Source organism: Lytechinus variegatus, chromosome 8 (assembly GCF_018143015.1).
Source record: "Lytechinus variegatus isolate NC3 chromosome 8, Lvar_3.0, whole genome shotgun sequence".
Classification (NCBI taxonomy): domain Eukaryota; kingdom Metazoa; phylum Echinodermata; class Echinoidea; order Temnopleuroida; family Toxopneustidae; genus Lytechinus; species Lytechinus variegatus.
This window is the reverse complement of record NC_054747.1, coordinates 19632877-19648217: the sequence shown is the minus strand read 5'-3', so window position 1 is coordinate 19648217 and position 15341 is coordinate 19632877. Positions and strand designations below refer to the sequence as shown.

Below are 15341 nucleotides of genomic sequence, written 5' to 3'. Positions count from 1 at the left end.
CTCTCTCTCTCCAGTTGTACCTCTGTCTTATCATTCTTCTTCGTCCCTCCTAATAGTAAGTTTTCGCAAGTACGACGGGAAATGATTTAAGAACGCAGTAAATGTATCGAAAATACCCATCAAGTGACAAAGAACAGGATGTCTTTGTCAAAAATTGCTAAACCAGAACAACAGTTTTGCCCAAAATTTCAGAGTTGACAAAAACATTTGAAAAAATATTTAATTTTCCGATTCACCAATTTTTGACAAGGACGTCTTGGTTGTTCTTTGTCATTAAGGGCACTCGACAATACATTTTCTATGTTCGAAAAGGCGTCGTCTGTCGTAAAAACAAAAACTCCCTTTTCTCTATAAAGATGTTACCTGGTGTAAAGATATGCATCGCTATACAAACGAAGCCGCCAATGACCAAGAAGACGATCACGGCTACGACACAAATTACCGACGTCGGCGTCCCTTTCGACTTCACAACCGGGATGACAGACTCGGAAAGATGACTAAAGAGACGAAAGAGAAAAGACTAAGCATATTATTAAAGGAGAAGCGATAGTACCCTTTTTTAGCATACTTGTCATGTTTGTAGTGAACGGGATGTCAAGTGAAATATTCGTTTTTCTTTTCGTTCTCGAAATCTGGTTGCCTTCGATGCTGTCTAGACCCGTAAAAACAGTGACTTTAGAGATGAAACACAATGCGATAAAAAACTAACAAGACAAAAGATAATGCAGAAATACATTTTTTAACATGTTTAAAGGCCAAGCAGTAATTACTCGGCATACTTGCAATTAAAGAAAACAGGATATTGAGAAATATATTTTTTTGTGTTGCCCACGTTGATCAACATGATCAATAGGTGTTTTACAATGAGTAATATCTTAAAATATTTTGATATGCAATTGTTTTTATAGAAAAAAGAAAACTGATCCCCTTGACTTGATACTGCAGTACCATCCAGTTCTTAGTATCATTATACTTCAGTGAGAGACAAAACAAACATGGATAACATACTTGTCTGCCATTGCTCAGCTATCCACAGAAAACAAAAAAGAAAATAACAATAAGCTGTACTATGAATAAGGTAAAGTATATTGAACATTGGTGGTCCGCTTGTAGTACATCCATGGTTTGATACAAAGCATGAGAGCTGAACAGCTATGTAAAGAAGATTGTATTATTACATTATAGTTTCATTGTTTGCATGTTTGGGTGAACATCAATATCATTCCCACTGTCATGCTTATAGAATTGCCAAACTGGAGAGCGAGTGAGCAAGCATATGGTAAGTGTGTGTGTGAAAGAGGGAAAGAGAGAGAGAGTGTGTTCAATGTCACCACCCATCCAAATCGTCAAGATATTAAACTAAATGACTTTATGTTGTTACAATGTGAGATAAATATCCAACAAATAACTACTGAGATCAATTCTAAATTTGATTATTTTTTTATTACAGGTATAAAACAAAGGTAAAGAAAAGAGCGAATTATCTTAAATATCTTGCAGATTTAGTTTTAGTTAATAAAAAAATATGATCCTGCATTAATTCCAAATAATATAAAAAATTAGTTGGCAAAGATTCCTTAGATTAAAGTCCAGAAAAAAGGAGACATATTTTGACATTTTAAGGTATATAACTAAATAATGCGAGCGCGAAGCACGAGCGGGAAAAAATGAGTTAGACCTACAAGCGGGAAGTCTATTCATGTTTTTTAATGTAAATAATGAAAAAGAAGGGTAAATGGGTATATTCCTACATTGATAATGTGAGTGCAAAGCGCGAGCAGAAAAAAAATGACATTCAGACCTAAAAAAAAAGACATTTAAAGCACTTTGTACAATCATGAACATGATACATATATAACTAAACAATGCGAGCGTAATCGCGAGCGGAAAAAAGAATAGAGAGAACTAAAAATTGGACCCTCTTTTTGAAACCTCATGGTCGTGCCTGGTCTCCCTCGTCAATGGAAATGCCCCCCCCCCCCAGAATTCGAAACTTATCGTCCATTTCTGGGGAAAGTAAAGCCCATTCCATTGTGTGCTAGAGGTATATCGTTTTCGTAGGAGCAAGCGAAAGAAAAAAACCTCAAATTCGGATGGTGTTCAGACGGCTAGGCCTATAGACCAGTTCGTAGTTACTTCATGGACAATTTTGGTCAAATGACCTTTCATTTCATTATGATAGGTAGATTTGAAAGCAAGATATTACAATTACGTAAGCTTGCCTTACATAGCAGGATGAGTATAGGAAGGTATTTGTTGCATTCCTACTTTGAGTGCATGTTGCACAATGCACTTGGCAAACTGTGAAATACCAGTCGTTCGTGGACGCGTTTTTTTTTGTGGATGTAAATGAAAACCACAATTCAAAAGAATATATGAATAATCAAGACATCAAAGTTTGTGCTTATCTCATTAGATTTTAAACCGCATCGTCACTTTAGTACAAATGACCTTCCTCTTATCATGCGTCGAATCTTTAGATCATGCGCAGAAAGGAGCTACGAACTGGCTTAATGCTGTGTACATATCTACACATAGGAAATGGTTCCAGCTGAGAAGGTGATCTGCCCATGGAATCAATTGCAAGTGATCAACCCATAATCCACATTAGATGTAATATCGATTCGATGGACTGTAATGATCTATATCTAAGCCTTAATTCAGTAAGTTTTTCCTCACTAAATATGTATTGGATTTGTTTGAAAAACCACTTTCTTATCCATGTCATAATCTATTGTAGGCCCAGCATTTCGAATATCTCCAGCTAGTGGTCACAGTAGATGCTCGCCAGCGGCTCGCGCGTTTCCGTTTTACACCCTGGCGAAGGCATTTTCCGGAAAAGTAGCCAAAAAGCGACTAGTGAAGAGTCTACACACGTCGCTGGTTGCATGCAGCGTGCGACACAGGCGAGTCCACCACCGCATGCAATTTGCACAGTTACTGATCAGAGCACAGAGTTCCTCGGCACTTCATGTACAGAGAGAGCCGCGCAGCGGCAGTCAGGAGTGAAATCCAAACATGCTTTTGTAGTCGCGTTGTTTATGATAGTTTTTTTTTCTAAAAATAAATTATTAACTAATTGAATAGAATGACAGACAAAATCAAAATAAACAGATACTTATAATGGAAAGACAAATTGAAGTTTGATGGATTGATACACTTAGAAGCTGCCGAAAGATAGATATAGAAGACTGATAAATAGATAGAGACAAGATAGACAGATAGATAGATAGATAGATAGAAATAGAAAGAGAGAGAGAGAGAGAGGTGGATAGATAGATAGAAAGAGAGAAAGAGGGAGAGATGGATGGATAGATAGATAAATAGAGAGAGGCGGGAAGAGACAGAGGGGTCGATATATATAGAGAGAGGGGGGGGGGGGGGGAGAGAGAGAGAAGGATAGATACTCTCTTAATTCCCGAGACTTAAAATTTAAACCTTATGTGAGACTTATAATCATTTAAGTCGTAAAGACTTATTTTAGTGATGCCTTGATTTACAATTTCTCGGAGGTTTCGCGAAAACAATCGATGTTTTAATTCTTTTGGAAAGACTTAAAACTTTAACCAATCATATCGCGATGAATTGGAATCACGTGACCAGAGCAAAATTTCCACCGCCGCCATAATTTCTCTCTCATAATGGCTGCGATCCCGGGATGCGATGGAAGAATATTTGACCAAAAGCGTTCCGGAGGACATTATTCCCGACATTATTGCAAAATTAAAAGGTATGCTCGAAGTTATATATGTATAATGATGAATTTGTTGATATTTACTTTATTGTAATTAGTCGCGGAAAATTAGAATCTTTGTTCACTTTTGGTGTCACCAATGTCAATGACAACGTGATGTTAAATCTTAAACTAAGCCGCTTAGCGTTAGACTCTACCTAACCCAGGCCAGGGAGCTCCGGCCCGCCAAGCGGCTCCGTCCCGCTTCGCGGGCAGGAGCTCCCTGGGACTGGGTTAGACTCGTCTACCGTAGATCTAGATTAGACATGATGTACCGTATATTAATTTGTTGTGTGTCCGGACGACCAGGGTTGTGTATCCGGCCAGCAGTCAATTTTCAATAGTCATTTGATAACAGGCAATGCCTTAAGTTATAAGTTTTAGAACAAAGTTATCCTAGAACTAGTAGAAGTAGAACAGTTAGGATAGTTATTGAAAACAGCGCATAGATCTAGGTCTACAGTAGATCTAGACAGCTGGCAGCCGTCTGTTTCAAGGAGTTTTTTAACATTTTTTTTTCAGACGGCTCGCTATTCAGCAGTGCAATGCAAAATCCCCCCGTCGGGGCCCTGGCTTCAATTTTTGTCTTTATTTTTTAATGAATTAAAATTTTGAAAATTAATGCGACCAAAAATCAAAATGAAAATTTATATTCCCTCTTAAAAGGAACAAAATCAGTGACTTACCTCGGCTGTCGCACAAATTCACTTCCCCGTTTTATCCAATCTTAAGTACACAAACATATGGCCATTGAGTCCCCTGTACAGATTGCGCTAGAACTTCGGTCTCTGTGTTTGGTGAGTGAAGCCAACAGAGTTCAGCTGAACAACCAACAAAACAGAGACCGAAGCTTTTTTTGGTCTACAGTAGATCTAGTTTTTGTTTAATCATAAGAAGGCAGTTTCATTTTCAAATTTTATCCTGTCCCGACACGCACCCCCCATTCCTACATGATGAGCTACTACTGCGGCAGCCCGAACGCTTACTGACTGTACTGGCGTTCGTGGCAGCGTCCCGGCCGGCCAGGGGCTACACCCCGGCGAGACAAAAAACGGGGGCCTTGGAGCGGGCTTATTGTAAAAAAGAGGGTCCATGGAACGGGCTTCTGAACTACAATTTTGTGAAAACGGGGGTCCTTGGAACGGATCGCCAGCGTGTGAGTACGTGCGTATGCAACCCTATGGAAACATGGGAAAGGGCATGCGTGAATGATGCAGCTAGCGCGGCCTCCGCCGGGTGCGCTAGCGCAGAGACGATGGTCGGACAGCGCTCGGTGGCCGCTTTTCACCAAAATTGCAGCAGATCAATGCGACCGGAACGGCGTAACGAAAAATATGCGAAGCTTTGGAGTGGTTCAATTTGTTTTTGTTTTTTTTTCTCGATAAGAAAAAAAATGCTATGCCTTAATTGGAGCGGCTGTCTTTGTTTTTTTCTTCTCAATAAGACAAAAATGCTATGCCTCGGAACGGAAATTTGTGTGTAAAAATGGGGGTCCCCTCCGCGGCACATACCCACTATGCATTATATACTGAGTGCCCCCCCCCCCCGGGGCTACACATACATATGCATGCGTGCAGTCTCACTTGTGAGTGACATGTCTCTAGACTAGTGTGTAATGAAGTGATTTGTGTGTGTTGTGGAGCAGCATGACACATTGGTTAGATTAAAACAAATGTGCCATGCTGTTCTCTTTTTTTTACCTTACTATGATCAAATAACAACCTAAAATAACCATTTATTAGAATACTATATGAGGCACAAAAGCCCAAACATAAATGTTATTCATTAATGCCTTTTTAGTAAAGAAAAGAAGGGAGTGTTTTATCTGTAATTTGTAAAGGAAAAAAGGTAGTTAAACATATTAATGACATTTATTCATTTTAAATGTAAATACAGGAAGTGCTCTATTGTGATGGAGAAGGGTTCATCCAAACTTGTCTTAAAAACTCCAGAATGTCACAGCAACAGAAGAAAATGAGGAAACCGAATAAGACCAGCGATGAAAAAGAAGATGAAGCAGGTATAGATGATGCACTATTGGAAGAGACTGGTGCAAAGGAAATGGTAAGCCCCTTTTAACAACAGGGTCAGTAGCGGGGTGAATATTCTTCCAAAAAGCTGCTTTATCACTTGATAATATTGCACTTTGCTATTAAAGATTTTGAAACCTAATGAAATGGGATTGTGGAAGATATTGATCTAATCACAAAAGCAATTTAAGAACATCAATTTTCTTGAAGAATATTCACCCTGGCCCAATGGAAATTCATTTTGCAGGATTCTTCTTTTTAAGAGCCAAATCTCATAACTCAGTTACTAAAGATGCAGCTGCAGAAAACCTAGTATTTTTACCAAGCATATGCTGACCCTAGGTACTTGGAAATCAATCAACTCATGTTTAATACCAATCATTACAATTTTGTATGGTAAATCTGATTCCCCTTCTAACTTATAAACCCCATGCTATCCATCAAACTGTAAGAATTAAGTTTTTATTATGCTTTACTACCTTGTGATTCTGAAGATGATAAGTGCTTGTCTCCCCGCCTATAGTTATATTGGTTCATATCTACCGTATTTTGACTTGGTAGGTTGAATGGATGAAGCATGCCAGCCCAACCAAAGAAAACTTACCAGCAATAAGAGAATACTTTCAGCGAACTTATGAGTATCGGCAGGCACAGGTCAAAGGGGAACTCTCTGTTATCGAGCTCATAGACCTGTATCCATGATACAAGGATTTATCCAACTTGGTAAGAAACATAGACATGATAGATGGTTCTGTAGAATGTGCCAATTAGTTTATTATACAGTTTATACCCCCCCCCCCCCCCGATGTAAATGTGCTTTAGAAATCTGTATCATATAATGTGGACATCTACAATTTCTTTATCATTATTTCACCTTTTAAAAAAATCTACCACGTTCCAAAATGTTTGCAGAGTAGGCAGAGCCACTGCATTCATTAAAAGTTATGCAAAATTGAACCTCTCACTGTTTTTTGCTGTGCACTCTTGCAGCCAATCACGTGGTAGTGTGTGAGTTGCTAACTTGACGCACTGCACTATCACATCACAAAAAGTTGTGAAAGGAGTGGAGGATTTTACTTAGGGGATTCCTTGCGAAGGAATACAGTAATCGATTGCTGGAAAGGTACTTCATGGTCCTAAGGATCCAAACTTTAACCATTAGCTGAAACATGCATGGTCCTCCCATTGTCAGACTATGGCATGGCTTCTCCATTTTTCAGAGACTGCCTACAAAACATGTCTCCAATTCGAACACACTCCTGTGATGTGCAAGCATGCTACATTGTCCCAATCTCTACCTTGGCCAGGCAGGAATATAAGTTTGCGGCACCCTGCGTAAATCAAATTTGGATTCTCGCAGAGGAATTTTGCGCGAATCCACAGATAATCATGAAACGGTGGTATTAATTAGTTTGTGTTTTATTTTATTCCAGATCAATGTTGAATTTGCACTTATGTATCCTGAGGAGTCTGGGAATTTTCTGAAAAAATGGGGGACTACCTTCAGGGAGAACATCATCACCACTGCCAAGGAGGATTATGCTACAATACAACAGGTCATGAAAGATGAAGTTTCTGACAGTAAGCTGCCATTTTTTATGTTATTAAAACTGCCAAAATTGGAACACTGATGTGATCAAACATGAAATATGCATCCAACTTAGGAATGTTGTGTCACTTACTTGCATTCCAGCCATATTTGCATTTTCATGAGTGTACTTTGTTGAAATTGAATAATTAGGAGATTGTTTTTCATGTTTTAATTTTTATTAGATCTTGTAGTGCAAATGCAGTAGACTTACTTTTTTTCACTGGAGTGAATTGTGCCTTTGTCAGATAACAATGAACAGCTTGCAACACTTAATTGGCGGGTCTTGTGAGTTGGATATCTTATATGTATTCAGAGTTTCAGTGATTTCATCGCTTGACCTAAACTCTTAGGCAAGCTGTGTGCATCCATAAGAGACCAACGCTGTGTGATGTTGACCAACAAAATCACTCGAACTCTGAATGCACCCTTTTTAGTGGCCTTAGCTGAGCTTTCGATTGTAACAGTCTTTTTCATTTTTAGACCTCAAAAGAACTCCTTCGATTGGCAATAGTCTTTTTGTTGGATATATATCTTGTTCTTTATTAAAAACTTCCATTAAATTCAATTTTTTTCAGATTGAAATATCAAAATTTTCAGCACGAGCTTCGCGCTCGCATCTATTTTTTTTTAGATACCCATCTTAATCATTGGTAGCAAAAATGCTCAGAATATCAAGTTTTCAGATCAGAATATGTAAATAAATTGTGTGGGGAGCTCTAGGCGAATGATGTCAATATTCAGAGATGCCAGTCTTCAATAGGATTCACCGTACAGGGTTGGGGTTTTTTGCATTTCAGGTTTTTAACAGTAGTGACTGGCATCTCTGAATATTATCCTCCTGTTATTAGACCAAATTAAGCCGAGTGATAGAAAGCTTGCTGCAAATGACAAGGCCTGATATATTTTTTTTGCTGAAATAGATGATGGATATGGTTTTTACTGGTTTCTTTAAAATTGTAATATTTCAGGAAGGAACTGATTTGAGGATGACGACTGGAAACTGAGAAAATGTTCAGCCAACCTTTCCTTTTGAAGAAGAGCAAGCGACACTACTTGGTGTTGGACCAAAAAAGTCCTTGTGGCAGGTGATATACCTTTGTTGATAGATTTGACAGGCTCTTCAAAGCCCATTACTGTTTCGATGTCCACTTTGCCCAAGTTTTGGCACCATTATGAATATTTAGCAGCCTACGTATATGGGGTGTTGCACCCATCCAAGGTGAGACCTCCAGTGCGCTCACTTGCATCAGTTATTATGTCTGATCAGTAATCCGTACAAACTGAACCCTCTTCGTGTTAGACCAAAATGTTATACTTTGATCATCACTAAATAGGCAGGCCAATTCACATCGTGAATTGATATAGAAAAGTACTGAACACAGCACAACTGCAGCAGACACAGCTTCTGTCTTACGTTTGACACGCGCATCGGTATCTATGATGTGCGTGTTAGTAGGATTACCTTGCGCGCAGATGAAGAAAAGCCTTACATTTCCTGCCTGTTTAGTGATAATCAAAGTAGAGTGGCAGGTGATGGCTGTGTCAAATTATTTGACAGGCTATTAGAAGCCCATTTTGTTGTTTTAAAGGGATGGTCCGGGTTAGAAAATATTTATACATGTATCTGAATACATAGAGTAGAATTCATTGAGAAAAACGCTGAAGATTTCATCAAAATCGGATAACAAATAATAGAGTTATTGAAGTTTAAAGTTCAGCAATTTTTTGTGAAAACAGTTGTCATTGTTATTCATTAGGTAGGTTGATGATGTCACATCTCCACTTTCTGTTTTCTTATGTTATTGAATAAAATCATATGTGTTTCATTATTTCATACTTGTGTGAATATGTCTCCCTTATAATGAAATAAGTTGCAGCAATAAATATCTAATGCACAAAATCAGTTATCCACTTTTTCTAGTTCTTGGTGGAAGAAAATTTGAATAAACCTGATTTCATGTAATAAAATACAAAAGAACAAGTGGAGATGTGATATCATCAGCCCACCTGATGAATATTCATGACGACTGTTTTCACAAAATATTGCTAAAGTTTAAAATTCAATAACTTTGTTATTTGTTATCCGATTTTAATAAAATTTTCTGCATTTTGCTCAGTGAATTCTACTCTATTTAATACGCTTTACATACTTTCAGCCCGGACCATCCCTTTAAAGATCAAGTCCACCTCACAAAAATGTTCATTTGAATCAATAGAGAAAAATCAGACAAGCACAATGCTGAAAATTTCATCAAAATCGGATGTAAAATAAGAAAGTTATGACATTTCAAAGTTTTGCTTATTTTTAACAAAACAGTTACTTGAACGAGCCAGTTACATCCAAATGAGAGGGTCGATGATGTCACTCACTATTTCTTTTGTTTTTTTATTGTTTGAATTATACAATATTTCAATTTTTACGAATTTGATGATTGGGACCTTGCCTGAAAGACAAAATGTTAAAATAATGGAATTCCATGTGTTTAGAGAGGAATGAACCTTCATTTCACATGACAATGACAAGAAAATCAAAATATTTCATAAAATAAAAAAAGAAATAGTGAGTGAGTGATGTCATTAGTTCCCTCATTTGCATACCGACCGAGATGTGCATATAGCTGTTTTGTGAAATGAAGGGAAACTTTAAAATGTCATAACTTTTTATTTTACATCTGATTTTGATGAAATTTTCAGTGTTATGCTTGTTGAATTTTTCGCTTTTTATTCAAATCAACTTTCGCTTTTTATTCAAATCAACTTTTTGTTGGGAAGGACTTGTCTTTTAAATGCTAGAAGTATCCAGAATGCATGGTGCTGCACCCAAAAAATGCATGGCTGGAGGTTGTGTAAGAATAAAACCTGACCTGTATACTCATTCATTATTGGCTACACTTTGCTATATTATTTGTTACTACCTCAGAACAAGCCTCTCCGTCACAGCCAAAATTCATAAATGTATCATTAATTTTATGTCAAAAAAGAAATAAGGGATTTATAACAAAATAAAATACATAGGAACAAAAAAATTGATACCACCAATCCACCATTTTTGGGATGTACATTTGATGAGAATCCTGAAAAGAGTATTTAGACATAATTTAGCAGTTTTGGACCTGTATATGTACAGATGTACAGCTGAATTCTCATGTCATGCATAAATTAGTAGAATTGAAAAAAAAATTGAATAATTATGTAATTATACAATTTTTGATATTATGTTGTGGAAAAAGTGCATGCCTATTTTCGTCATGATCAATGGCCAAGATCTGGGGGGGGGGCAAATAAGGCCCACCCCCCCCCCACTTTGGGCTAGGCAGTTTAAAAATAGCCCATGTTATATAAGGTTAAGATAGAAGCTGATGAACTACAAAATTGTAATCTGGCAAGTGTGCAGATCTACTCAATCCATGAATACACCAAAAGTTTTAGGTTATTTCGATTTTTTGTTTTTTAGCTACAGGTAATTTAACATGGCCAGTTAGCGGTTTCAGAGAACGTTGTAAATGTGCCCAGTGCGGCGACTATGACTGGCCATCCTGGACGGGGGTCGTATTCCGAGCTCTCCCTGCCATGTTTGAATTCACCAGGCCACTTCTTAACCATTCTGTACGAAGGGGCAGTATCTCCAAATATGGTCTCCATGTTCTTGTTGATTTCTGTTGGTGTTAAGACCAGGGCAGAGGATGACCACACAGTGCCAGATTTTGGGATTTTGTCCCAAATCTCATGGTATAAAAGGTTAAAAACCGATGACTAACAATATATTTTTTAAATTAGCTGTACCTAAAAAACAAGAAATGGCACTAACTTTAAATGAATTAGAGGATCTGCACACATCTGCCACAAACTTATTGATCACCCCTTTTACTGTAATATATTTTATGAGTAAATGGCAAGAAATCTTGAATTAGTATATAGGCCTGATTATTAGAGGTTAGTAAATGATATAAATCCAAATGATGTACATTCACTGATTGGATTGCTGTTGTTGCTTACTTGCATTTTGTACACACATAAGATAGGGCAATTACTGAATTACCACGACAAAAGGAAGTATTGACCATAATTTTTTACCAATTTTACCATTTTACTTGGCATAAATTTCCACATACCGAAATACTTTGTAGTTTTTTATTATGCATCATCAGTTTATCTGTTTATATACCAATTTGAGCTATGAATTCGCAACAAAATAGAATGAATCGTACAAAATATAGTTTTTGCTTTATAACTCGTAAACTATCCTATGGTCAGTACTTCCTTTTGTCGTGGTAAGGCAGTATATATATATAACAGATTGATATTGTAAAAAGGTTATGAACTGGTTTGAATTTGCATATGTTGGTTTATTGTGGAATTGAAATTCTACATTATCTTGTAATTGACTATTTCATGGAGAAATAAATGTTTATGAATTTGAAGTACTTGTATCGTGTTTCATTTGTAGTTGTTCAATATTTTTAATTCTAAGAAGGACTTGAAAACAACCCTTACATGATTTGTTTTTATGTTGGAATTTACCATTGATATTTAAACCTGAAGAAAGACTTAAACTTCAGTAAATCCTGATGGTACTTAAAAATGAATCCAGAAAGATTTAAATTTCAAGTCCAAACGACTTAAAATTTAAAACTTCTAAATACTTAAAATTTTAAGTCTAAGGATAGTTTTGTTTTTAAATCCAAGGGTTTTGTCATTTTAACCAGTCTCTCTTGGATTTGAAATATAAGTCTTTTAGACTTAAAAATAAGTCTTTGGAATTAAGAGAGTAGATATATAGAGAGAGATGTTGTAGATAGAAATATGGACGGACAAAGAGAAAGAGAGAAAAAAGACAGACAGATGCTAGAGAAGGAGAGAGATAGAGAATTTGAGAGACAGATAGATATATGTTAGATAGATAGAAAGATAAAGAATGAGAGAGACAGCTAGACAAATTAACAGATAGATAGATACATAGATAGATAGATATATCGATAGAGAGAAATAGAGAAAGACAGACAGATGGATAGATAGAGATAGATAGATGAGAGATAGACAGATGTTAGATAGATAAAGAGGGAGAGAGACAAAGAATATTAACAAATTAACAGATAGATAAGTTAAAAAAATAGATAGATAAATAGAGAGAATAAGAGAAAGACAGATGGATAGATAGATAGAGAGATATTAAATAGATAATTAAAGAATGAGAGAGACAGAGAAGATTATTAACAAATTAACAGATAGATAAATACTCTAGTTAAAAAATAGATAAATAGAGAGAAGTAGAGAAAGACAGACAGATGGATAGATAGTGATGGATAGAGAGATAGATAGAGAATTTGAGAGATAGATAGATGTCAGATAGATCAAGAATGAGAGAGAAGAGCGACAAATTAACAGATAGATACTGTAGTTACATAGGTAGGTAGAGAGAGAGAGAAAGACAGACAGATGGATGGATAGATAGAGAGAGATAGAGAATTTGAGATAGATAGATGTTAGATAAAGAATGAGAGAGACAGAGAAGATTATTAGATAGATAGATACTGCAGTTACATAGATAGATAGAATTTGAGAGATAGATTAATAGACAGATAGAGAGAAAGACAGATATCAGCAAATCGGCAAGGCAAATGATCAAGGCAAACATTCGTATTGAACCTGGAAAGTATAAGCTCAGCTGCATTTGCAAGTACGGTATGTTCTGCGGATAACTTCGGTGCGGACTTTGGATCGCGCGCCCAGCTGATAATGTAAACAAACGTAGACGTAGACTCTTCACTAGTCGCTTTTTGACTACTTTTCCGGAAAATGCCTTCGCCAGGGTGTAAAACGGAAACGCGCAAACGCTCAGGGGGCATAGGCTGATGACCAGTCGTACATGCATGAAAGCAGGATTTGATCACGCAGCATGGTGCGTGAGTCGCGTGAAAGAATTTTGCACACGAAAAGCAAATCTATAGGGCCTGTAACACAAAGCTTAGCAATGATTGCAGAGCAGTTTCTACGTTTGATTCTATTGACTATATTGTATAATCAAATAATCGAATGTATGATTAAACTTCTGAAGAGGATGTAGATCGCACTTAATAATTTGTGCGAAAGCAAAGCGCGAGCTGATATGTTTATTAGACCTATTATTATTTTCACATATGACCGGGACATTCTAAGGACATTTTGTCGGACCCGAATGATGCGTCCCCGAGGTTTGCGAAAACTCCGTATTAATGCGAGCACGAAGCGCGAGCAGAAAATGTTTGATATTTTGATCTGGAAATTAGTAATTTATGCACTGAGTTTAAGCACTGTGTATAGACAATTCTGAAGAGGATATAGATCGCACTTAATAATTTGTGCGAACGCAAAGCGCGAGCTGATATTTTTATTAGACCTATTATTATTTTGACATATGACCGGGACATTCTAAGGACATTTTGTCATCTCATAATAAAAATAATGACTTTCTTCCTATTCCTCTTCCTTTGCGCGGGATAATGCTTGTCGATATTCCCTTGTGAAAAAAGGGACATTTTTTTTACGAATTCATGAAAATATTATCTTATCCATTGATGTAATAAACCTAATGAGAGCGCGAAACTTGTTACTATTAATGCCTGTAAATGGAGTTTTAAAATTACTATGAAGGTATACATTCACCAATCAAAATGCGAGTGTGCTGTGCTGGCTGATAGGTATTAACAATCTTTTCATGTGTATATAATGTTTCCGTTTAGTTTTAGGTAACATCTGTACAGTATCATATTTATTTGTTCTGTTATTTTCAATAGTTAATTATGCTTATTTCATTTCATTTTTTTTTCAATATTAGTATTTATGCTCTATTCTTTGTTTATATTTGAATATGTTACCATGTTTATATTTGTGTTTGTTCACGAAGGGCCTCAGCGAAAACCAGCATGTAATTGAGCTACCCTACTTTTAAATATTTGAAATAAATCAAGAAACAATCAACCCTGTAACGGATATTTTTTAGAACCTTATAAGTACTTGACAAATCAAATTCTGCGAGCGCGAAGCGCGGGCTGTAAGTGTTGATACTTAGACAATAAAAAACGGACATACCGAACACTTTGTGAAAATCAATTTGTAAATCAAAGAAAATAAGGAAAGCTCGATGTCGGTGCTGAAATAGGTTTTGTATTAACTTCAAAACTTGATATTTTAAGCTCCATATCAGCCTATTTATTGAGCAAGATAGGGAGAAGCACGAGCGAAAAAAATATAGTTGCATGCATTTGTTTTTACCAAGTCTTCTCATCTTATTTCATTCACTCTTCTTATTCTTTTTTCTTCTTTCTTCCCCTCTCTTTTCTTTTTCTTTCCGCCCTTTATTTTGCTCCACCGATGGGGGGGGGGCAATTATTATTCAAGTGAGTCTATTTTGTAGACTACACTAGCATATTATGCATTGATATACAGACATTGTTTATCTGTTTCTATTCGTATATTGATTTTTTTGTAGTCAAATCCTTAACTTACGAAAAACTCTTCAAGACACTATTAATCAATTATATTCATCTTGATTATTACTAAAAATATCATGTGTTGGTTTATGAAATGGAAGTACCAATTATCAATTTAAATAGGGCAAAGTATGCATTACAAAAAATGCTACATAACAAACTAATAAGACATTTTAAGAACAAAACTATCAAGTCAAAAGAAAATAGATTTTAAATCAGTGATGTAAAAGGTGCTTCTATAAAAGCCAATTGGATGCCCCCATAAAAATATTTTTGGTATAAACCTTTTGGTAGTCGGTAGTCAGCAAAAAATACTCCCCACCAAAAAAAAATCGATTGCTTGTTGAGTGAAATTCTCTCTTCTTAATAAGTTAATTTTCAAGGGAAGCATTAGTTCTTGAAATGAAGTTCGCTCAAAATTAGTTTCAAAATGAAGGGTCCTTGATATAGCCTACATTTAAATGTTCCTGCAATCGTTGCCCCCAATTCATAACAGAAACTAGAAAGAGCGAGGGCCA

At 36.4% G+C, this 15341-nt stretch overlaps 1 long non-coding RNA gene across 1 annotated transcript; it reads left to right on the top strand.

Moving 5' to 3' along the window:
• Positions 1 to 3465: 3465 nt before the first annotated feature.
• On the top strand, positions 3466 to 8949 carry LOC121420748. Its single transcript, XR_005970820.1, has 5 exons — positions 3466 to 3730; positions 5630 to 5797; positions 6325 to 6486; positions 7197 to 7344; positions 8323 to 8949. It is a non-coding gene; the product is annotated as an uncharacterized LOC121420748 (long non-coding RNA).
• The last annotated feature ends 6392 nt before the right edge of the window (positions 8950 to 15341 follow it).